The 25,747-nt window shown below is 44.3% G+C and overlaps 1 protein-coding gene across 2 annotated transcripts in view; it reads right to left on the reverse strand.

Annotated features, from left to right (window-relative positions):
• Window positions 1-25,747, reverse strand: part of GALNTL6 (polypeptide N-acetylgalactosaminyltransferase like 6) — an 816,075-nt gene that overhangs the window by 394,486 nt on the left and 395,842 nt on the right. The window lies entirely within an intron of this gene.

A 25,747-nucleotide genomic window follows, 5' to 3' on the forward strand; every position in this document is an offset into this window, starting at 1 on the left:
AATCGGGTTTCATGCCTTCCCTTGGTCGCCCCTTCTGGTGATCAGGGCGGGAGTAAGAGGAGGGCATGTTTGGTCTGCTGGCCCGGTTCTAGCCACAGTTGTATGGCTGGGACCGGGGGTAGGGTGACTCACCCTTTGTAGGACTTGGCGGGGTCAGGCTGTGACCCCAGGGCTCATCCTATTTCAATTTACCTTGCCATGTTGTGTTATATATTAATAAAGTGGCCTGTTTTCCCAACTACCTTGTCTGCCTTTTTATTCCGTATGGGGGTGCAATTCCAAACCCACAAAGGCAGGCAGAACTGGGGGTGGTGCAAAGTAGGAGAACTAGTATCCCTAGTCAAAGAACCACTCACACCACTGATTTTGTGTCATAAATATAGCCTTGTTGTGCTCTGACTACTGCCCTGTGTGTTAATAAGACAATCATAACTGCCACAGTGTGTGAATTTGTCCTTTAGATTTCTGTTTTAATTAAACTATGGGCAAGGAGTTCTACAAGTCCTCCAATAAAACCTTTATTGTTTGAACATGGTGTGTAGAAGAGGTCACAGAAACTACAAGTGCAGTGGAAACTACATTGACTGAAAATGAGGGTACTAATAATCAAAATCATTAAATATGCAGACATTATCTTTACTTATTTTGTGTGATTAAATATAAGAATAGATCTAAAATATCCTTAAAATTTTGAGTAGTTGTTAGTTGATAACAATCTCCACATCTTTATGAATCATTCTAAGTTGTAAGCAATACTGGTTGTTTCCAATAACATACAAAGACTACATACCATAACTTCTGATCCCAGAGAGGTGCACCTATATGCTCTGACCTCTGAGTATGGCAGCTGAGGTTTCATGGCCAAAGCCAACACTTGCAATTCTATACAATGATATTCTTCCCTATGGATATGTATTTAAAGGGACAGGATGACACTAATGCAGCTCCAGAAATACAACTAAATACCCAGCATTAAAAGGAAAATTAAATGCAAAGTGCAACCACAAATATTCCTTTGGAGATGGAAGCTCGTACTAGCAGCAAGTGCAAGTGAACGTTCAAATGTAAATGCAAAGACATAAAGGTATTTCATGAACTCCTTAATTAAGCACCAGCTATATAATGCCAACCACAAAATTACATGCTTAAATGTTCATCATTTTAGAAGCATGTTATACACCATTTCAATAGTGAATCAACGCGGAAACCAAGTAATGAACAAAGAGGGAATATTCTTTATTTGTAATGGACTATGGAATTGATTACATACAGGTCACTCAATCAAAACACAGAAATTCAATAGCAAGAGAACATCTTTCTTGACTGATTTACTTTTAGTAACTTATGCTGACATAAACAAATATACTGCATTCATCCATTGTCTATGTCCAAACTGCAGCCAAGAAGCATTTCTACATAATGAACTGCTTGCAGTTACACTGCCTGCTGGAACTAAGATCTACGCATATCATAACCTGAAAAATTAGCTACTACGAGCTTCCTGGGTTTAAACCCAAGCAACTTTGCATCAGAAAGCACAGTAAATTGTTCATGGTATTCTTTTTCTTTTTTTTTTAGAATCCATTCAATAAGCATAAAATTACTATAACCAATCAATACAGAGTAAAAGAATTACAACTGTTAAACAAAGCATCATTAACAACTGTGCTGTCTAGGGGTTGTATACTTATTTATAAATACATATAGATAATGATTAATATAAGTATTAAATCTCTCCTTTCTAATCAATAAAACATATTTTTTTTGTATTTTTCAGGTACTTTACAATATCCTTTATTAGAGTTTTCAATATATTTGAAAAAAGAAAACCAATGTTCTATAAAAGCGTTTTTGCACAGTGGAACTTCTTGTTGGATGATCTGAGAAGCTAATTTATCAATCACCAGTACATTTCAAATTTTCAGAAGCCATTGTGAAGAAGATGAAGAAGATATTGGATTTATATCCCGCCCTCCACTCCGAAGAGTCTCAGAGCGGCTCACAATCTCCTTTACCTTCCTCCCCCACAACAGACACCCTGTGAGGTGGGTGGGGCTGGAGAGGGCTCTCACAGCAGCTGCCCTTTCAAGGACAACCTCTGTCAAAGCTATGGCTGACCCAAGGCCATGCCAGCAGGTGCAGGTGGAGGAGTGGGGAATCAAACCCGGTTCTCCCAGATAAGAGTCCGCACACTTAACCACTACACCAAACTGGCTCTCCAACTGAGTAGGTTTAGAAGGGCTTTTCCATTTTGAAGCTATCAATAATTTGGTGTTCGTCGCACAGCCTTCTCTTTTCATTGTGTGTTTTTCCAATCAATAATTTGGCGGCCATTATGAGTAAACAGGCCAGATCCCTTTTTTCCTGAGCAAACTTAAAATTGGAGCAATCATTTAGTAGAACAAACTCTGGTTTTTTTTTTTTTTGAATAGTAGCTTTAAGTATATCATCAATAACAGAACACATCGTCCCAAAACTGTTGGATTACCAGGCAACTCCACCAGCAATGGTAAAAAGAAGCATTTTGCTTACATTCCTTCCAACAAAGAGGATCTGATTTGTGTTTAGAATGGAATAGTCTAAAACGCATAAGGTACCATCCAGCCCATAACTTAAATTGCTTTTATACTGGTTTCACTCTTGGCTTTCATAGTATGATCTTTGTTACTTATTGTTATTTATTGTTGAAAATGCCTAGAGAATAAAAGCTCACCAATATAACACAGCTCAATATAACTGACTCACCAATATAACACAGCTCAGGTATTCAACATTACTTTCCAAGCCAAGGAAACATTACAGTTTGGTATAGTGGTTAACAGTGCAATCCGGAAGGGGGGGGGGCTAAAAGCACTGTGGAAGTGGACTTACCGCTACGCCGGCGGTATGGAGACCTATGCCAACAGATCCTCCTCCGCGCTGGCAGAAATGGGGCGTGTGCCACTCTTCGACTGCCACAGCATGCTGCCACCACAGGCTGATGGCGGAATGCCGCCGCACCGCACTTGGGGCGCAGCAGAGGTGCAGGGCGGCACTTCAACATAGTAGTGGGCTGACCCAGGGGCATGGCTGCTGCTGGTTGGCTCCCAGAGAGCTTTCGGTGCAGGAACGCCCCCCCTCCACCAGGTGCAAACTTGCGCCATGCAAAATGCTGGTGTACCCCATAGGAACTAGTGGAAGCAGAAAGCACACACCGGCAGTGCTGGCGCAGCAGCGCACAAACCCGTTTGGGAACTGTATTATCACCCCACCAATCCCCTCCTGCTCCGGGCTGGGCATGGCCCCCCTCCTGCACCCAATCAGTGCCCCCCCTACAAAGGTTTCGACTCCTGCCACACACAACTCCCCAGGGAGGGCAGGACGCAAGGCACGGCACTCTGCTCCGGAGGGCCTTGCCGTGTGGACTTAGCGAGAGGAGGGGTGCACTTGGTGGAGGGAACGGCATAGAGAAGGATGTTAGTTAAGTTACAGCTGCTGGACTTGGGAGGAGGTGAGCTAAGTTTGGGCTGCCTGCTTAACCACTTGTGCTTCCCAGTCCTAACAGGTCTCACTTCCAGAGCCCTCCATATGGACAGGTAAGTCCAGCTAGGAGTCCCTGCAGCCCCCAACCCCCAAGACCATCCAGCATTTTTGTGGCTTCAGGTGGGGTGCCAGCCACCGTACATGTGCATTTGGGGGTGCGCCCTGGCCATCTATCCTGCTGGCAGCCCCCCCCCCCATGTCTCAGGCATCCTTATGCTGGGGCGAAGGGGGTGCGACACATTTCCTGGCTTTCTGCATCTCAGCCAGTGACTCGCCATCTAGAGCAGGTCCTGCCACTCGCGCCGCCCCCCCCCCCCGCAGCTGCCGTGATTGCGGGCTCGCATGCGATTCAGTTGGCCCATTATGCAGGACAGCTGGAGTTGTGTGGGATGGCTCCACTGGAGGCAGCCAGGATGCTCGCCCTGCTCCCCGTATGCTTGCCCAGGGTTGGAGTCCTATGCCTACAGCCAGCAAGGCTCTCCCCCGTCTCTCTGTCTTTCAGGTATGTGCACTGCACTCCAGCCTCTGCGGCCACCAGAGCACAACTGGCCGGTCCCATCAGCCCCGCAGCTGTTGGTGCATCCTCTGGCAATGGCATTTCGGACTGCGGAAGCCAGGAACCTCCATGCGCAAGCTTGCTCTCCCAGCACGCCCATCTGATCTTCTGTGTCTTTTAATTTTCCCACCTCACCCTGGCCCCCTATATCCCCCATGCACTCTGCTCATGGCCATCCCAAGGGAATGACTCTGTGGCCAGGTGGGCTCTCGGGGCACCCAGTTAGTGCGATTGTGTGAGAAATGCAGTGGGCGATAGTAATGAGGGGTGGGGGCTAATAGGCGATGAGGCAGACACTTGTCTGGGGCTGCACCATGTGTCCACGCCGCCTGAGTCTGTGATGGAGCTGATAGGGGGGCTGAGTTCGGGGTGGGTACCCACAGAAAAGGGGGGGCGGCTCAGGGAGTTGACTTGGCCGACCAAAATAATGGCAGCTTGATGGCAGGCTCAATAAAGAGGGAAGCTGGCCATGTGAGCAGTCCTGCCACAGGGTGGCCTCGAACCCCCAGGCCCAGCAGTATGAGGTGGGGGAGTAGCTCGCTAAGCCAAGCAGCCTCCGCTGTGTTCTGAGGTGGCTTACAGCTGCTACATGCTGGGGGCGGGGTTGATCCTGGCTGAGAGTGTCAGCATGATTGGCTCCTCTCAGCCCTCTTCGGAGAGGGCTCTGTGGGGTTAGGCAGCGGCCACAAGCAGGGGGCGGTGCGGGCCGCCGCAGGGGCTTCTGGATATGCAAATGAGATAAACCTGTGGACTTAAAGGTGTGCCTGCTCAGCCCAGGGAGCACATGGGGAGGTGCTTGTGACGGCTATCGCTGCCATTGGCTGCTGTTTGATGAGGGATAGCTTTAGCTGGGAGTTGAGTCTGTGGCCACTCACACCTCACAGAATGCCTGCGGGAACCCTGCCAAGGCACGCCCGGCATTGCACAGTGGTCCCTGGGTCCCCTCCCTAAGTTTTTCTACCTTGTCATTCTTTTTTGTGTCTCCCCCCAGGACTTCAGTTCTGCCTGCCATTTTGTCGTCTTTCCCATGCCTTTTCCAACAAGTGCATGAATTTTGAAGGCATCCCGAGAGTGGTCCCGACAATTCTGGTTTAATAATAAAATGAAGTGCCCAAGAGGCATCAGCATACATGGGAGCGCGCAGTGCCCCCTGGTGGCCCCGGGCATGTGAGCGGCCGCACTCACAGCATGCTCTCATCCCTGGGTTCCCTGCCCATGGCCGAGTGGCCCATATGTGAGCTCGCACATGCTCCCAATGCAAGTGCCCCCCAAAGTCCTGCTGGGCGGCAGCCCGTGCCCCCACCTCCTTATTCTCCCACATTGGTGACCCGAGGTCTGGGAGGGGAAGGTCCTGGGGGGCCGGCAGGCATTGACGGGTGGTGATATTGTATAGCATGACGCACACAGTGACCAGCTTAGCCACAAGAGGGGCTGCATGCTGCATCGGCCACCTGTGTGGTGCAGGCAGCGGAAACTCATCTTCAGCTGCCCAAAGGCACGCTTGATAACCATGCGAGTGGCCCTGTGAGCCTGGTTGTATGTGGCCCGGTCCTTGGGCGCGTCCTCCTGGTACGGCATCAGCAGGTAGGGCAGCAATGGGTACCCTCGGTCACCTGTGGAAGACAGGAAGGTGAGAACAGGGGATGGGAGGGGCACCCCATGCCACCACCTGGTGGCCTTATCTAGCAACTACCCCTGCCCATTCGACCAGGCTGCCAGGAGGCGATTGAGGCCCGAGGACCTGAAGATCTGGGTGTCATGTACACTCCCTAGGAACTTTGCCACCAGATCTGTGAAGAGTCCCTGGTAGTCACAGAATGCCTGGACGTTGAGGCTGTAGAAGTGGTGCCTGTTCTGGTACATCATGGGATCCTCCCGCGGGGCCACCAGGGTGACATATGTGCAGTCCACAGCCCCCATGACATTGGGGAACCCCGTGACCACCACGAAGCCAGCTCTGGCAGTCCGCAGCTCCTCCTCGCCTGTCGGGAACTGCACATGCTGTTGGAGGCACTGAAGCATGGCGTCTAGGAAGGAGTGGAGGCAGCGGCTGGCCGATGACTGGGAGACCTCCAGGACCTCGGCCACCACACCCTGGAAGGAGCCGGTCCCCAGGAAGCACAGGGAGATAAGGATTCGCTGCAGGATGGGGATGGGGTGGGGGCCAGTCACCTGGATGCAGAGGCTCACCCTGAGGTGCTCACACAAGTCCTGGATAGCAGCGCGGTCCAGACGAAAGCGGTCCAGACAGGTGGCATCCTCAAGACGCAAAGTGCTCAGGTGCTCCCGGTATCTGCATGTCCGATGGCGTCTCCGCTGCCACAGCAGAACCCACACATAGAGTGGGGAGGATGTGCAATGGCTGCACCCGGGGGGACTCTGGCGGCGGGATGAGGGGGCACCACCCACCACAGGCCCCCATGGTTTGCCACTACCAGCCAGCTGCTGTCAGCAGCCCCCGCATTCCACTGCCCATGGGAGGAATGGTGGCAGACAAATTGGCATTGACTGACTAAGGCAGAGAAGGCGCTCCTCTTTGACTTGGTGGCCGAGAATGCCGCGGTGGATCTCGCTGGCTCAAGAACCAGTGGGGCGAACTCCTGTTGGCAGGGTTTCTGGCATATGGCAGTGGAGCAAGTGTCCGCTGTGAGCCAGATCTTGCACACAGAACAGTCCACTCTGAAGCATTGGAATGACTCATTCAGCCCTGCCAAGAAGTGAGTCTGGCGTCTCATCACTGAAAGCTCGACCTATGAGGAGGTGGTGGCCCAGGCCCTGACCAGCTTTGAGGCAATCATGGGACCCCTCATCTGCCCGGTGGCTGTAGCTGGCCACGGCATTAAGATGATTCAGAGTATGTTGGCATCTCCCCCCCGTCCTTGCCACCGTGGGACTGCCAGATTCTGATGGCAACACCCTTTGCCCCCCCAGGTGACTCCCAGGGATCATCGTGGGCTGCCACGAGCTCCACTGTGGACTCGGAGGCGGGAGGGCGCTCTAACGAGACAGACAAGGACTGGAGCTGGATGTTCAGCACCTGCGTGACGGGAGGCCAGCAGGTCCAACGCCCCCCGTCGCCCCCAGGACATCTGGACTGCTGTCAGGAGGCACCAAATCAGGGGGAAAACACATCGAGTGGGGAGATTATGGATGCCACAGTGAGTGACCTCTGTCCACAGATGATGAGAGGCCTGAGTCCCCTCAAGGTTTGACAATGAGCGAAGGGCATAGGGCGTCCATGACTGGCTGCTCATGCCAGCATCTGACCCCTGTCCCATTTCTCAGGTAGTCACACCGTGACACTGATGGCTGATGTGGTGGAGAACCTATGGAGGGTGTCCCCACGCAGACGGTCAAGCCCTAGCTGCCTCCCTCATACTGCGCAAAGGATCCATGTATCACATATGGTGGCAATGTGATCATGCCAAAAAATATTGGGCTTTGATTAGTACATGGATTCAAAAAATCCTTAAAATAAATCTACCGCATACTCCAGAATTGTATCTTTTAGGTGTTTGTAGAAATAATCTTCCTAAACCTACCAATAAAGTATTACTGTATATTGTCACCATAGCAAGAATTCTTTATGCTAAATATTGGAAGACACCCAAAATACCAAATAGGGAGGAATTTATTGCAAAATTATTGGAAGCCGCAGAGATGGATACATTGACCACAAGATTACAAGAGGGTAATATGCAGAAATGCAACGAGACATGGAATCCAGTTTATCTTTGGGTGAAAGGTAAAGGTTTAGAATTGGAGTAATAGAGATTGTTAATTGATGGACCCCGAACGCTCCTTGTATGATTGAGGAGTTTGTAGTGTGATTGTTAATAGGTGGGATGGTGTTTGTGTTTGTTGTTTATGCTACTTATGTTATTTGTTGATTGTTATGTTATTATTTACTATTCTTTATTTTGTATTGTCTGTGTCATATGGCTATTTGTAATAAATTTGTTTTGAAAATTTAAAAAAAAAATACATAGCCCCACTACAGAGATGCCAATACAGAATCCATAGAAAAGGGCTGCTGTGAGAAGCCCCACACAGAAGGGAGCCAAATGCTAAATGCAGAACTGGTATGCAAGCAGAAGGCACCTTCTACCATATGTGGTGGACCTGTACCAAAATAGAAAAATATTTGAAATATATACATGCAGAGATCTAAAATATTAAAAAAAAAAATTCCCAACAGCAACAGATGTTGACAGCTTTCAGAGTAACATTTACAATGCTACAGAAGACAGAAGACTGTCCTACAAATTAGATCTGGAAAGGAAAACTAGCTGAATGGCGAAATAAATAGAAGACAGTTGAAAGAATTTCAGCAGAAATTGCATGCCTACTACTCATATTATGGGGATAATTAAATATCTCAGCTCTTGAAATTATTTGTATATTATATCAGATGCAACGCAGATATAGTATTTGTATATTATACATATTTGTATATTATGCATTATGTATTTTGAATTAATTTTATATTATATCAGATCCAACGCAGATATATCAGATGCAATGTGATATTGATTATAGTTATAACTTCTTTTTATAATTCAGTATTCCACTAGCATTTAAACATTTTTTAAAAAAAGGCTTAGAAATTGTTAAAGTATTAAGATAATATCTAGGGTTTTAGGATGGTTTAAACAGTATAAAATCTGTCTAAAATTGTCTTACAAAAGATGTAATCTTTATTAATAAAATATCACAACTCAGAATGTTCTTGTTCATTCTTCTAAAGAGAAAATTCACCTCAAAATACTGTAATAATGATGTTTTACATCTTTTTCCTTCCTTCCTTGCTTCCTTTTCAAAAAAGAATGTATTCAAGACAATTCAGGCTGTGCCGTTAAAGTTCTGATTTTTATTTGGCAACTAAACTTTGAAGGGATTTTTGCTTTCTTCACTGGGAATTCAGGGTCTGATTTGACAATTTCTATTTTATGCAGGAATTTTTTAAACACACAGTTCATTTTGATAAACTGCAGAACTACTTTAAAATCAAATAGACTTCAGAATTTAGACAAAAAAGATTTTTTTAAAAAAACCAAAACTGTCACACACAAAGAGAAAATAATAAAAAAATGGGCTGCCTGATTATTGATGAACTTCTCTGTTGTCAGGTCATATATACCATGAGTCTGTCTATCAATTCTGGGCTTTCTCTAATGAGAGAGAGACAGAGAGAAAGATTTATTAAGGAAAAGAAATTTAGATATATTATCAGTAACAAATCTCGTGAAAAATTGTCAGGTCTGATCTTTCATTCCACAGAGTATTGTGTATCAGTCAAAATATGTCAAAATAAGTGGCAGCATATGATCTATGAATTTACATGAGTTCATTATACATAAAAGGGTTATTCTCCAAGAATTAAGAAAAAAAATATTCTAAGGTTCCAAGAAATCTGCTTATTTCCTTTTGTGTTGTTTTTTAAAAAAGAGGTCTTAACTATTTTGGTAAATGTCACACTGAGAAGATACAAACACACATTTTTTTTTTTAAAAAAAAATATTGTTAATTATCAACTTGCTTTACAAGAGCCCTCTAATGCCTTTACCTTCTGGCTGGATAGGAAACTGTGCATACAATGTTTTAGCTCAGTCCATCCAATCAGAACACTTATTCAGAATAAGGAATTGGAATTAGTCCATCTGGCTGTTCCCTCTATGTAAAATGGCTGATCAGAGGAACCTGAAGTGGTTTGTTTCAGATGTAATAGCATATCACAGCTTGCCACTGTATGAATGAGTCTGAGGTTTGTAATAAATTGGATCAGGGTTCCTTGGACCCACTCAGGTTCCCCGAAGGCACATAGGAGTTGTGGAGAATGGCTTTTTCAAAATAAAGGAGACCCCAAATGGACTTGGAATACTTTCACGGGGGGAAGAAGGGCTCTTACCCCCCACCTACATTTCCTCATGGAAACAGAACTAGGGGGAGTTATTTTCCAGTTGTTTTTTTCCTGCTCCATGTGAAGTATTCTGTGCATGTGGAGCAACAGAATAATGTTCATCTCATGTTTCAGGACAAGAAAGCTGCTTGTGGGGAGGAAAATGGCAGGAGCTCTTCCTCCCCCTGCAGTGGCACTCCAAGCCTAGTCCCAGTTTGTTAAAAACCAAAATGTGTAGTTTGGGTCTAAGAGGTCCTGAGTTTACAAATCTTATTCTTCTGCATGTGGACAACTACTTTGAGATTTCCACTTTTGTGACAAGCCACTGTTTGCCATTACATCCAAACCAGCAAAGTAGGTTTGGGCTTTCCTGCAAGAGAGGATTTCAAATCAGAATTAATCCACTGTCTGGAATCCTGATTTGTAAGAAAGCATAAATCATAGTTTGTTAGTTCAACATTTAATAGCAAAAACCAGATTACTGTGATCTCTGAAATCAGACCACCAATTATATGGTTGAGAATGAAGGACAAAGGTGAAGGGAAATTCTGCAAGTTCAAGGATCTCCTCCTAGAATCATTTACACAAGAATGAATCATGATTTACAACTGCATTTTATCAAACCAGGCTATAACTAGGCTAATCGGGCCACTGTGGACATTCATAGATTAGGATTAGGAGGCAAAAAAAATATAAAAAATAGACTCTATTTTGGACTGCACTGGTGTGATCCGTCCTTTCTGTCCAACTCTCATGCCCTGCTGCAAGCAACTGAGTCCTGTCAAAACTGCATCTTTCCATATGTTGCTTTTTCTTCCTTCTTTCTTTATACATCTAATAAAAACTCTATACAGACATTTTACAAGAATTGCTTTCTACCAATTTTAATTCCTAAACCTGACTTTGCTTTCTTTCTTTTTTTATTTTATGAGAAAAATTTCATCTGTAACACCATGTTGACCAGTTTTAATATATTTTAACTTTTCAGTTGAAAGTTTTGAAAGCTAACATGTTTGATTCCAATGGAGGCAGGTAGCATTAAATTCATAACTTATATGCAACTTTGCTGCAGAGATTGTTATTGCTTCCAGTATGATAAACATGATTAATATTTTTCCATATGGGAGCTCATTCCACCTCAAGCAAGAAATGAGACATTTTTAGGGCTATAGAGCTCTGCAAGCTTATACATTGAATGAGGAAGGTCATTTAATACAAGTGTTACCAACTGTATTACATTGAAAATATTCAAATTTTCTACAGGACCATTTAAATTCCCCACATGTTTGATAGGCAAGGGACATAGTATTTAATATAATATGTAAAAATAATGCCTGACCAAGCAGTTAAAAGATTCTTCACTTTATATTTCCATGTTTACTAAAATAGCATCTTGCCCTTTTTATGACGGTACCATCACTCAGCCAAAAAAAAAAAAAAAAACATCTAGTCCTAAACTGTTAGAGCAGGGTTGGCCAAACTTGCTTAATGTAAGAGCCACATAGAATAAATGTCAGATGTTTGAGAGCCATGAGACAAGAACAGCAAATGCTTGAGAGCTGTGAGGCAGGCAGGCAGGCAGGCAGGCAGGAAGGAAGGAAGGAAGGAAGGAAGGAAGGAAGGAAGGAAGGAAGGAAGGAAGGAAGGAAGGAAGGAAGGAAGGAAAATAGATGGGAAAGAAAAAAAAGAGGTGGAAAGAAAGCAATTTTAACTAAATTCATTCTCCAAGCCGAGGGCTGACTTGGCTTTGAAAAGTGATTTAAAGAGACAAATGCCTTCTTTAGGTCTACACTGGGAGCTTTGAGAGCCACATGATATGTGTGAAAGAGCCACATGTGGCTCCCAAGCCACAGTTTGGCCACCCCTGTGTTAAGAGCTTTGATGGAGAAGATAGTGGAATTCTTCCAGATACAACCCTTGATTATTCAAAACAAAACACAAAAAAAGTTACAGAAGCTAGAATCCTTTTTAAAAAAATTTGAATATATCTCTGTGTGTATATTCTTATATACTATGTGTTTTGTATATTTGTGCATGCACACATGCAAACCTGGAAGTCATGTTGACCTCTGGTGACTGATCCCTACTGGGAGCCTGGAGGATAATTAGAAGTGGCTGAATAAACCCTGTGTCTATCCTCTTGACTGGGTATTTCAAGAAAGTCTCATTCAAGCACTAACCAGAGTTGACCCTGATTAGCAGCCGAGATCTGATGAGATCAGGATTGCCAGGGCTATTCAGGTCAGGGCTAGAAGTTAGAATTCTTGACTTTATGGCCTTTTTTAGATGTTTTCTATTCAATACACAAGGCAAATTTCACAATAATCCACAATTGTGCCTGAATTATAGTAGTAGGATTTAAAAAGGTAAACATAGTCCCCTGTGCAAGCACTAGTCGTTTTCGACTCTGGGGTGACGTAGCTTTCACAACGTTTTCATGGCATAATTTTTTTATGGGGTAGCTTGCCATTGCCTTCCCCAGTCATCTACACTTTCTCCTCAGCAAACTGGGTACTCATTTTATAGGATTTAGTAAACAATAATTGCATCTTCCATGGCTCTCAGTAACAGATGCATACATATATGCTCTGTAAATTAATTGTTGCTTTGCTCTAGATTCCAGATTTTGAAGCAAGGAAGCCTTTTTTTATGTATTTACTTATAACATGTTTATGCCATCTCTCCAGAAACCCACTCAAGGTATCTCATGAAGTAAAATATGACAAAATAATTAAAAATGGCACATAATTATTGAAATTAACACACACCTTTTAAAAAAAATTACATAAAGTCTGTTCCTCTGATACAAATTTTGCATGTGATGAAAAAGAGCTGCAGCTTTTTGGAGCAAGGAAGTGGGGTATGTGTGTATATGTTGGATTCTGTGCTGTCATGGTTTAATGGAAAGTGAGACTACTCTGTCAAACATAGAGTTGGCATCTCCAGATTGGGAAATTATTGGAGATTTGGTGGTAGTACCTTGGATAGGGTTGCCAAGTCCCCTCTGGCTGTTGGTGGGGGACTTTTTCTCTCTTACTCACAGCATGCAGGGTGCAATGATGTCACCCAGAAGTGATGTATCGTGCCAGGCACGTTGTGTGAGGATGCTCTAGGAAATCTTGGAAAACTCTGGTTTAGGATGGGAATGCTCTAGCAATTTGGAGGAAAACTGTTGCCTTCCACTTTCCTGCTGGTTGATGTAAATGGAAGAAGAACAGCACAGAGTATCTCTCCTGTGTTTATTGAGCCCTACTGATGAAGGCAGAGCTCAAAGGTACATGAGAAAGCTTTCCCTTGCTGTCTTCTCTGTGCCATCCCCACTGCAAATGGAAGCCTTCTTAGAATGGTCTGCAGTGTCAAAGAGCAATTCCACATTTCTTGGTCAGAAAGGTACTGGGAGGAGACTACAGAGCATGGCCGTCTTGGATGAGAGCCACACTCTGCTGCTTCTAATTGCATGGAAAGTTCTGTCCAAAAGACTCTTGAAATGTTGCAGATATGTCTGAGGGTTTGTCCCATTCCAAGGGAGACAGGATGGACTGTCAGTCTCTGGAGCAGTGGCAATCTCTCTAGTCATATACCTAACCATGCTAATCCTTCACTGTGGCCATATATACAGTCTTTTTTCCATGACTTTGCATACAAGTGGCTTACCCTGTGAAGCGTCTTGTAAATCACTTATTTCTATGAAATGTATAGCCTGCTTTTTGCCACAAAGAAGTCATAGTAGCAACATATAAAAGTCCCCCTTACTCTTCTGCTTGAAGGCCTACTGGGCTAGGTGTACCTTCCCTTCCCGACACAGGTGAAACATAATCCCAGTAATGACATGCCAGGAAAGAGCTTTTTGCCCATTTTTCTTTTAAGCTAAGCTTTTAGTGAGGAAAAAAAAGTTTGTTTATAAATTTGCAGGTATGGGCAACAATATCATTGGGGGGGGGGATGGTGTATGATTAGAGTTGATGAAATGGATAAAAACTCATGGCATACATCCAAGACTTCTGGAAGAACTCAAAGGTGAACTTGTGGATTGCCTGACAAAAATATGTAATCTTTCTTTGATATCTACTTCTGTTCCTGAAGACTGGAAGGTAGCAAACGTTACCCCCATCTCCAAAAAAGGGTTCCATAGGGGTTCTGGGAAATTACAGGCCAGTCAGTCTGACTTAAATACTGGGAAAGTTGGTGGAAACCATTATTAAAGAGAGAATTAGTAGGCACATTGATTAATAAAAGTTATTGAGGAAGACTCAGCATGGGTTCTGTTGAAAGGGAAGCAGGCCTTGGATTCAACAGGAGCTCACAGGCGCGCAGCTCCTGAACCTTTCTAAGGGTTCCCCCTCCTCCTCCCTACCTTGTCCAGTGAATAGTAGGCGCAGCTGCATAACAATCCCTGGATGAGCTCCATCACCTGTTTTTATACAAAACAACCCCTGAAGGGAAGATCTTGTCTTGTATAAATAGAGAGTTGCCCCAAAAGACCGGCACAACCACATTTAACTTTAAAAGGGGTAGATTCCCTGACATGAGGAGGCATGTGAAGAGGAAACTGAAAGGAAAGGTAAATACAGTCAAAACCCTTCGGGAAGCTTGGAGGCTTATTTAAAACTACAATCCTAGAAGCTCAGATAAAATATATACCACAAGTTAGGAAAGGCACAAACAGGTATCAGAGAAGGCCTGCATGGTTAACAGACAAAGTAATGGAAGTTGTAAAAGGTAAGAAAGACTCCTTTAAGCGGTGGAAAACCAGTCCAAGTGAGATTAATAAAAGGGAACACAGGCAGTGGCAAATAAAATACAAGACTATGATCAGGCAGGCAAAAAGGGCCTATGAGGAGCATGTTGCAAAAAACATAAAGACCAACAATAAAAATTTCTTCAAATACATTAGAAGCAGGAAACCAGCCAGGGAGGCAGTGGGGCCCTTGGATGACCAAGGGATCAAAGGATTACTGAAGGAGGATAGGGAAATGGCTGAGAAGCTGAATGCATTTTTTGCCTCTGTCTTCACTGTGGAAGATGAGAAGTGTTTGCCTGCTCCAGAACCACTAATTTTGGAAGGGGCGTTGAAAGACCTGAGTCAGATTGAGGTGACAAGAGAGGAGGTCCTACAACTGATAGACGAATTAAAAACTAATAAGTCACCAGGTCTCGATGGCATACATCCAAGAGTTCTGAAAGAACTCAAAGTTGAACTTGTGGATCTTCTGACAAAAATATGTAATCTTTCATTGAAACCTGCCTCTGTTCCTGAGGACTAGAAGGTAGCAAATGTCACCCCCATCTTTAAAAAGGGTTCCAGAGAAGATCCGGAAAACTACAGGCCAGTCAGTCTGACTTCAATACTGGGAAAGTTGGTAAAAACCATTATCAAGGACAGAATGAGTAGGCACATTGATGAACACAAGTTATTGAGGAAGACTCAGCATGGGTTCTGTAAGGGAAGATCTTGCCTCACTAACCTGTTACATTTCTTTGAGGGGGTGAACAAACATGTGGACAAAGGAGACCCGAGAGATATTGTTTACCTTGACTTCCAGAAAGCTTTTGATAAAGTTCCTCATCATATTATAGCATTGGAAAAAGTGCAGAAAAGGGCAACTAGAATGATTAAAGGTTTGGAACACTTTCCCTATGAAGAAAGATTAAAACGCTTGGGGCTCTTAAGTTTGGAGAAACGTCGACTGTGGGGTGACATGATAGAGGTTTACAAGATTATGCATGGGATGGAGAAGGTAGAGAAAGAAGTACTTTTCTCCCTTTCTCATAATACAAGAACTCGTGGGCATTCAATGAAATTGATGTGCAGTTGGGTTAGAATGGATAAAAGGAGGTACTTTTTCACCCAAAGGGTGAAGAACTTGTGGAATTTACTGCCACAGGAGGTGGTAGCAGCTACAAGCATAGCCAGCTTCAAGAGGGAGTTAGATAAAAATATGGAGCAGAAGTCCATCAGTGACTATTAGCCACAATGTGTGTGTGTGTGTGTGTGTGTGTGTGTATGTATGTATATATATATATAATTTTTTTGGCCACTGTGTGACACAGAGTGTTGGACTGGATGGGCCATTGGCCTGATCCAACATGGCTTCTCTTATGTTCTTATGTCTCACTAACCTGTTAAGAGTTCTTTGAGGGGGTGAACAAACATGTGGACAAAGGGGACCCAATAGAAGTTGTCTACCTTGACTTCCAGAAAGCTTTTGATAAAGTTCTTCATCAAAGGCTCCTCAGCAAGCTTGGGAGTCACAGGGTAAAAGGACAAGTCCTCTCTTGTGAATCAAAAACTGGGTAATTAATAGGAAACAGAGAGAGTATAAATGGGCAATTTTCTCAGTGGAGGGTGGTAAGCAGTGGGGTACTGCAGGGCTCAGTACTGGGTCTGATGCTTTTTAACTTGTCCATTAATGATTTGGAGTTGGGAGTAAGCAGTGATGTGGCTAAGTTTGTGGATGACACTAAATTGTTTAGGGTGGTGAGAAACAGAGAGGATTGTGAGGCACTCCAAAGGGATCTGTTGAGGCTGGGCAAGTGAGCATCAACCTGGCAAATGAGCTTCAACATGACCAAGTGAAAAGTAATGCATATTGGGGCCAAAATCCTAGCTATAAATACAAGTTGATGGGGTGTGAACAAGCGGAGACTGACCAAGAGAGAGATTTTGGGGTTGTGATAGAGAACTCACTGAAAATGTCGAGACACTGTGTGACTGCAATAAAAAAGACCAATGCTATGCTGAGAATTATTAGGAAGAGCACTGAAAACAAATCACCCAGTATCATAATGCCCCTGTATAGGGGGAGGGATGGTGGCTCAGTGGTAGAGCATCTGCTTGGGAAGGAGAAGGTCCCAGGTTCAATCCCTGGCATCTCCTAAAAAGGGTCCAGGCAAATAGGTGTGAAAAACCTCAGCTTGAGACCCTGGAGAGCCACTGCCAGTCTGAGAAGACAATACTGACTTTGATGGACCAAGGCAGTCCATCAGTATAAGGCAGCTTCATATGTTCATATTGATGGTGCAACCTCATTTGGAATATTGTGTACAATTCTGGTCACTGCACCTATTATAGCATTGGAAAAAGTGCAGAAAAGGGCAGCTAGAATGATTAAAGGGTTGTAACACTTTCCCTGTGAAGAAAGGTCAATATGCTTGGGGCTCTTTAGCTTGGAGAAATGTTGATTGAGAGGTGACATGATTGAGGTCTACAAAATTATGCATGGGATATAGAAGGCAGAGAAATAAGTACTTTTCTCCCTTTCTCACAATACGAGAACTTGTGGACATTCAATGAAATTGCTGAGCAGTCAGGTTGGAACTGATAAAAGGAAGTACTTCTTCACCCCAAAGGTGATTAACACATGGAATTCACTACCACAGGAGGTGGTAGCAGCTGCAAGCATAGACAGCTCCAAGAGGGAATTGGATGAACATATGGAACAGAAGTCCATCAATGGCTATTAGCCATAGCATATTGTTGGAACTCTCTGTCTGAGGCAGCGATGCTTGCTATTTTTGGTGCTTGGGGGGCACAGTGGGAGGGCTTCTAGTGTCCTGGCTCCACTAGTGGACCTCCTGATGGCATCTGGGGTTTTTTTTTGGCCACTGTGTGATACAGAGTGTTGGACTGGAAGGGACACTGGCCTGATCCAATATGGCTTTACTTATGTTCTTATGTTCTCTGTATGGAATCAGTCCATGAGAGCATGTGTTCTGGCTGCAGAAGAACAGACAGTATTGGATAAAGGAATAGCCAAAAGCAATTGTTTTGGTGCCTGTTATTACCTTTAAGTATCACCACCACCATCACTACCACCATAATCATATGACACTGTGTGTAGTATAGTCAGGAGATCCTAAGATGCCTGGCAGCCAGAGGTTCTAGCTCTTCTAGTGTTATGCACCACTAGGTGGTAGGCTAGTTTGCTTTTAAGACAAGAGGTGGTTTGCCATTGCCTGCCTCTGTGTCACAACCCTGGTATTCCTTGGCGATCTTCCTTCCAAATACTAGCCAAGGCCAATCCTGCTTGGCTTCTGAGATGTGATGAGATTGGGCTAGCCTGGGCTATCCAAGCCAGGGCTCCTTTAAACATAAAAACCAGTAACACTGTAGCTGTCTCAAAACAGTACTCCTGTCTGTTAGACCCCAGTGATCAGGCTGCCATGTTTCAAAGAAATTTAGGTTTCTGGTTTGTCTTTAAGGGCAGATCAATGTAAAGTGCCTTATATTAATTCTGCTGCATGCTATTATGATGAGAGTAAAGTGTGTATAGAAAGAAAATATGACCTTTGCTTTACTGGATGTAGAATCTATTGAATGGGTCCTTCTCTAACCTCTTCTCTAATTATGGGATTATCCAAAGGTTGCTAATATTAATTCAGAAACATTTTCATGATAGAGTAACTAGTCCAATTTCTTTATATTATGTGAATAAAGTACAATAGTGCCTGGCAGACACTGTCTGGCACTATGACCTTTTAATATTCTTACATTTTTGACAATAATGTAATCACATGTTACACAAGAAAGGAATGGTCTTGTTTATGGTATTATTTTATTACAAAGTTAACTATCAAATCCTTTAGAAAGTAATTCTATTAATCAATGGTTTAAAAGAGGGAAATGATGCTTAACGGAGATCATTTCAAATATCCTTATTGTAAATGTCATATTGTTAAACCAAATAAAACTTTTTCTCATATAAATACAATGTATGTGATCAAAATAATTCATACACAGATTTATCCTAAAATGAATCAGAGTAGTTATTATTACATTAAACTGGACTCCAAAAATCAATTCTCCCCCTCAGGATTAATATTAATGGCTTTCATATTAATGCTGTAATAGATATGATTCAATATACTCTCCAAATTGATTTTGCTGTTCAAATATTGAACAGTTGATTAACTATGGTATCAAAATTAGTACCAACTGAATGGCTAATATTTAGATACTTAAACTTGTTAAAAGAATTTTAAGCTACTGATTCACAAACCACATCCAATGGAAGAGTCTATTTAAAAGAAAAGGCTGAAAAAGACTACTGCCAATGACCTGAACACTGTCCTAAAAGTACTCAAATACCATTGGTTCATTTAGATCACTATTGTTATTCTGATTGACACTGGTTCTCCTAGATCTCTGTTAGACAAAGGTCTTTCCCAGCAACTGCTATCACAGATCTTTTTCACTGGCAACCTCAGGGCTGTATTTATTTCTTTACAATCCTTCTAGTCCACCATTCTCCTGAAGGACACAGGAGTGTTTCTGCAATCTTCTGATGGGGACTTCTATCACCATTTCATAGCCCCTCCCACTTGTGAGAACTTCTGAGATACTTTAATGCATTAAATTGTTCAGTCCGCATACATAATTTTGTATACTGGAGTGCTGAATATGGAACACTTTTTTATACTTGTCAGCTTATAATCTATTATTGAATGGAATATTTAATGATGCAATACTGAACAACTTCTTGCTCTAGCCCTTCGCACTTTGGTTTGTTTTTGATAGAATCTATTTTGATTAAGCTCATATTATCATATATATATATATATATATATATACTGCTTCGTCATTGGTTGGGATTGTGCATCAACCATTGTTCTGTCAGACCATCAATCAAGAGTACTTTTGTGGCATTGGTTGAGTCCACTCCTCTCTCCTGCCCAAGTGGCCATTGCTAGCCAGCCAAGCTGATTTTGCCAGTAAAAGACAACCAATCTTGGTTCTGGCAGTTGCTGGGTCTCCCTAATCTCCCATTGGCTGAGCCACCTGTTGCTCTGCTTCACAGAGAAGAGAAAGGAAGCATTCCCTTGATTGGCTGAGGGAGAGAGGAGAAGAGCCAGCAAAAGCCTCCCTTGATTGGCTGAGGGCTCCTCCTTCTCTGTCTCTGGAAGGGAAGCAGCCAGAGATGGGAGGGAGATGGCATCCTGTAGCAGCAGACCAAATACAGAGAGAGAGGAAGGGAAAGCAAGACAGAGTGAAGAGATTGAAGTCCTATGCTTAAGAACTTTATCAGAGAGAGTGTGTTGGTCTGAAAGGCAGAAGACAGAGGTCCTGTGCTTGGGTCGCGGTGCCCTGGGAAGGGAAATCCCCTTGCCGGTCCTCGACGGTGTGCAGCTTAAAGCGGCACACAAGGTCAAGAGCCTGGGGGTTCTTCTGGAGCCTTCATTATCGATGGAGGCACAGATAGCGGCCGCTGCCAAGTCCGCGTTCTTTCATCTTCAGCGGGCGAAGCAGTTGGCTCCCTTCCTGGAGCACCGTGACCTAGCAATGGTGATCCATGCTACGGTCACCTCGAGACTGGACTACTGCAACGCCCTCTACATGGGGCTGCCCTTGTGCCGAATTCGGCGGCTGCAGCTGGTGCAGAACGCGGCGGCTAGGCTGTTGTTGGGGCTCCCAAGGTGGGAGCACATACAGCTGGGGCTGCGCGGGCTGCACTGGCTGCCAGTGGCATACCGAGTTCGCTACAAGGTGCTGGTTATCACCTTTAAAGCCCTATATGGCCGAGGACCTACCTACCTGAGGGACCGTCTTTCCCCATATGAGCCCCAGAGGGCACTGAGGTCATCCAGGAAAAACCAGTTGAATATCCCTGGGCCAAGGGAGGCCAGACTGAAGGCCACCCGGGACCGGGCCTTCTCTATCACCGCTCCACTACTGTGGAATCAACTCCCTGAGGAGGTGAGGGCCCTACGATGTTTAGATGGATTCCGTAGGGCCTGTAAGACCCACCTTTTCAAGATGGCCTTCAACTAGTGACAAAACTAGTGACAAAGCTAGAGGCTGCTGAAAATGCTTTTATTCTTTGAAACTCACTGATAACCTGTTTATAACGCTTTATTGTTAACGCCTTATTGTTATGCTAATTTTAATAATTTGTAATTGTTTTAACTATGTTTTATAAGTATAATTGATGTAATGTGTATTTTATGTTGTGAGCCGCCCTGAGCCTGCTCCGGCGGGGAGGGCGGGATAGAAATAAAAAATTATTATATTATTATTATTATAAAGGTATCACGTGACTAAAGGCCTCTGAGGGAGAACTCATTGGGACCAGTCCTGACTAGGGATGCCAGTTCCAGATTGGAGGGAAATTCTTGCAGATTTTGTGGTGAAATTTAAGGAAGGCATAGAAGTTAAGGTTTCAGTGCGGGGTCTGCCAGACCCAGGTTCTTGCTGTGGAAGCTGATTGGATGATTTCAGACCAGTCACAGACTTTCAGCCTAACCTGCCTCACAGAGTTGTTGTTCTGATCCCAGGGGGGAGAGGGGGATGATGTAAGCTGCTTTGGTTCCCCCCACTGTGGAAAAAGACTGTCCTTTTCCTAGCTAGAGTCTGCAAGGAAGAGGGAGGCAGAGGCAATGAAAAGCTGTAGTCAGAGGGGCAGATAAAGGAAAGGAGATAGGGTTATTAGGAAATCCCAGGAGATTTAAGGGGTGGAGCCTGGACAGGGTGAGGTTTGAGAAGGGTAGGACTTCAAACAGATACAATGCCATACACACTAACCTCCAAAACAGCCATTTTCTCCTGAGCAACCACTGCTGCCAATCTCCAGGTGAGGGCTGGCAATCACTCAGAATTACAACTGCTCTCCAGATGACAGAGATCAGCTCCCCTGGAAGTGGGGGGAGAGAATGTCTTCACTTAGGTGGGTGAGAAGACAGCAAGAGTGGGGACACTCACCCAGAGCCTCTTTCTAGAGCCCATTTTTTCTTCACAATGGGCCATATTCCTAGTAAGCAGTAATTTGAGAGATTTGAACCAATCTTCAAGGATGCATAATCAGGCAACATAATGCTATTCACTGGTGTTATTGAAAACAAGTTGTGTATCATGTTAATTTCAGCATCCAACTCCAAAAATATATGCTTCCTCCAACTCTACCCTGATTAAATGGCATTAGGTAGTCATGGGTGGGGCTAGCAATTTGCAAAAGTAAGCAATGGCCCTAATCACCATTGGGGCTGTATTTGCTATCCGGGGCTGTGAGAAAGCAAGGGAGGCCTTTTTTGGGGATTGGTTTTACATATAGTGCAGAGGTCCATCGATGCCTATTACCCACAAGGTATAGATGGAACATTATGTCGGGGCAGTGATGCTCAGTTTTCTAGGTGCTTCGTGGTGGTGGTGGGGGGGCAACAGTGGGAGGGCTTCTGGAGTTCTGGCTCTTATGTTCCTATATTCCAGAGCTCAAATAAACATTTTTAACAGACACTTCCTTTACTGCCAAGACGCAGACCTTGAAAAGTGTTACAATACAGGTGCCACAGATTTCAAAGTGAACCTGTCTGACAGGTAAACATACTATTTTTGTTGGCCACAATCACTTGAGCCAAGCTTCAGACTTCTATGTCTCATATCCTACTTCAATAAAGAACCATGTGGAACAGAAACCAACAATTTCTATTTCAAATACTTATTCACAATACATAAAGAATGATTCCATATAATGTACAGCACACATTAAATAAATACAAAAGACTTGGGTCCATTCCTTCTCTTTCACAGTCCAATTTTTTCCCTTTGTAAATCCAAAACTTCTTCCTTCATAGGAGTTCTTTCATAGGTCCACAAGTCCAGTAGCAAATCAGGCAGCACATGCTGCTGGAAGCTTTCCAATGCAGTTGCTAGAAACCCGATTTCAGCCCTAAGATCTTCTTCAGCTAAATGGCTTCACAGCTAAGTAATAAAAGATACATTCAACCTTCCAAACATTGTTCACAATAATGCCAACCATCACATCCTTACATACATACTCACCCCAGAGTTCTATAATATTATTCTTGAAAGCACCCGTCCAAAATTAAAGTCAACTCCTGTTCTGAAATGCACAAGGCTGGTATAGCTTCTCTTATTTCAATACTATAGGAACACAATCTTATGAAAACCAATAGTGCTCTAATCCACTGCACCTGTGCAGCTTCATCCACACAATTAAAGAGACAGTAACTACTACAGGCTAGAGCAGGGGTGGCCAAGGGTAGCTCTCCAGATGTTTTTTGCCTACAACTCCCATCAGCCCCAGCCAGCATGGCCAATGGCTGGGGCTAATTGGAGCTGTAGGCAAAAAACATCTGGAGAGCTACCCTTGGCCACCCCTGGAGTAGAGGAAGGATGAAGCTCCATGTTTTGATTAAGATCCATAGGGGCCAGAGAGTATGTTTCAAAAATCTGCTGCTTCAGTGCCATTTTCCCCTGGGCAGCTTCTTTCACTGATTTTTTCACTGATTCAGTGTAAATCTTATGAAAACCAACAATACTCCCATCCACTGCAGCCATGCAGCTTCATCTACAGATTTAAAGATAATCAATGAAAGAATAATTGACTATTGGACCGCCAAGCAGTGTACACTGCTGATTGGTTTGAGGGATGGGGAACTAGGACTCCTATCAAGTTCCCATTACACATACATGAAATATTTTTTATTTTTTTTATTTTGGTAAATTTATATTCTGCCCTTTCCCAGGCAGGCTCAGGGCAGATTACATCCAAGTAAAACCAGTCAAATACAATAAAACTAATAAAATGCAATTTAAAACAAAACAACAGAACACAGTACTATATAACAAAGGCAGGCTGGCTAAACAGGCTGCTCATGAATAGAAGCAGAAAATATGGTCAAGATACAATCCCACATATCTTTCTGTAGCATAAAAATGTCTGGTAACCACCATCCTTCTCTTCTTCTCAGTCCTTTCTTCTATACAAACCCTTCAACTGTTCATTCTCAACCCTAATCTTTTTTTTGCAATGCTCATGTGCTCTGATCCAATTAGTTGTCCTAGCATTTTTATCCACCTTTATCTATGAAAACTTGAAACATACAACCTGTTCTTCATCAATGCAATCAATAGCATTTTATCAGATCTATGTTAAGAACAAACCACAACAAAACAGTAAAAATAATAACTTTAACCTGACTTCTTATCCAAGGATTGTTGGGTAAAAACCCACAGAAAAAGAAAGATCTTACCATCTTTGTTAGAACCTTCATTACCATCTTTTGGTAGAACTAGGGTTCCCAAGTCCAACCCCAGAAATATCTGGGGACTTTGGGGGTGGAGCCAGGAGACATTGGGGGTGGAGCCAGGAGACACTGGGGTGGAGCTAGGGGGAGGGGGGGAAACGGCCCTTAATTTGCGTATTAACCTTTTACGTTACCAGTTCTCAACGCCTGTGGGATCTGAGGCAACTTTCAGCAAGCCCTTTTCCCCTAAAGCGGCGCTGCAGCTTCAAAAACCCGCCCCAAAGCCCACTTTCACTTTTCCTCCAGCCCCGAAGAACTACAACTCCCAACAGCCCGCACGTCGAAAGCGCCCATAGGAAAAAGTAGGTGTTCCTTCCCTGCGCTTCCTGCCTGGGCAAATCTCTTTTTGCTAGTTCGTGCCCTGGTTGGAACTTTGGAGTTTCTTTCGCTTAGCGGGCGATCTCTTGCTGGAAAGCCTTTCCCAAAGGAGGGAAGGAACGGCTGCCTCCCAGTGTGAATGCAAGTGGGATTTCTCTTTTGGGCCGGGAAATGGAAGGGGCGGCGGCTTGCAAAGACCCCCTCATGAGTTGCCCCATTTGTTCCTGCGAGCTCCCGGCCCCGAGCATTAACTTGCATCTGGACAGATGTTTGCAGGGGAAAGGGGGCGGCGAGAAAAGTGGGGGAAACAGCGGCTGTCCGACGGGCCCGCAGTAGCCCTGCAAGAAGAAAATGCGCCTTTCTGCGTCCCCGGAGGGCAGCAACCGAGAGGACGAGCCGGTCAAGAGTCTCAGCCCCCCGCCACTGTTTTCCCTCTTCCAGAAGGGCAGAGGCTTCGGAGCAAGAGCGCCTCCTGCTGCTGCTGCCGCCTCTCCAGCCCGGGCCCAGGGGGAAGAGAAGCCGTCGGGGGAGGAGGAGCCTGGCATCAGCCCTAATGCCCGGGGACCTGAACTGAGTGGCAAGCCTCCCCGGCAGCCCCCGACGCCACCAGCAGCAGCAGGAGGACGCCGCTTCTCCCCCCGCTTCCGTTTTTTGGGGGAGCGGGGGAAGAGGCTCGGAAACCTGGGGTCCCCCGCTAGAGCGGGAGGGTTGGGACCCCTAAGTAGAACTTGCATTAGCTTCTTTTTTACCTCCTCTAGAAGGTGACTTTACTGAACAAGGGTGAAACCAAGAAACCATAGCTCCTTTGGATCTTTTCTGGCAAACAGTGATCTTAGCAGTTGTGTGGGCTTACAGAAAGAATAGTAGAGGCTATTACAACATCCCGGTTTTCACCTTTTTGACAGTGTGTGGCTCCATGAAATAACTTCTGATGGTGTAGATCTATCACCCAGCCATAATTCCCTTCCTGTGCCCTGTTTCTATGCCACCCAGAAGCTATGTCCTTGTCTGCTGCTAAGACACCATATCCTGCCTTATGGAGCAAGGCCATAAATCAGGATGTCGCTCTGATATAGTCATCAGAATGGCACAAATTTGCTTGCACAGCAGTCCAAAGGATTGTACCTTTAACAATAATAAGACCTTCTACAAGCATAGGGAGTTGTTCAGACACAAAAGCCAGCTAAATCAGTTTCTGTGGAGTTATTCAGATATTGCTAGTTCTGTGGATCTGAAAGGCACTTTCCTGAACCCACCATCACCTACAGGGCACACGATTATTTTTAAAATGGGGGAAAGGGTTTATATTTAAAGAATCAATTTGAATTGGAATTTAATTCAACCATTAATTTCAGGGTAAACAATCTGCTTTGCTGATATGCAGTTTTAAAATTACAACCTTCAGTGACCCT

This window comes from Heteronotia binoei, chromosome 9, assembly GCF_032191835.1.
Source record: "Heteronotia binoei isolate CCM8104 ecotype False Entrance Well chromosome 9, APGP_CSIRO_Hbin_v1, whole genome shotgun sequence".
NCBI classification, from domain to species: Eukaryota; Metazoa; Chordata; class Lepidosauria; order Squamata; family Gekkonidae; genus Heteronotia; species Heteronotia binoei.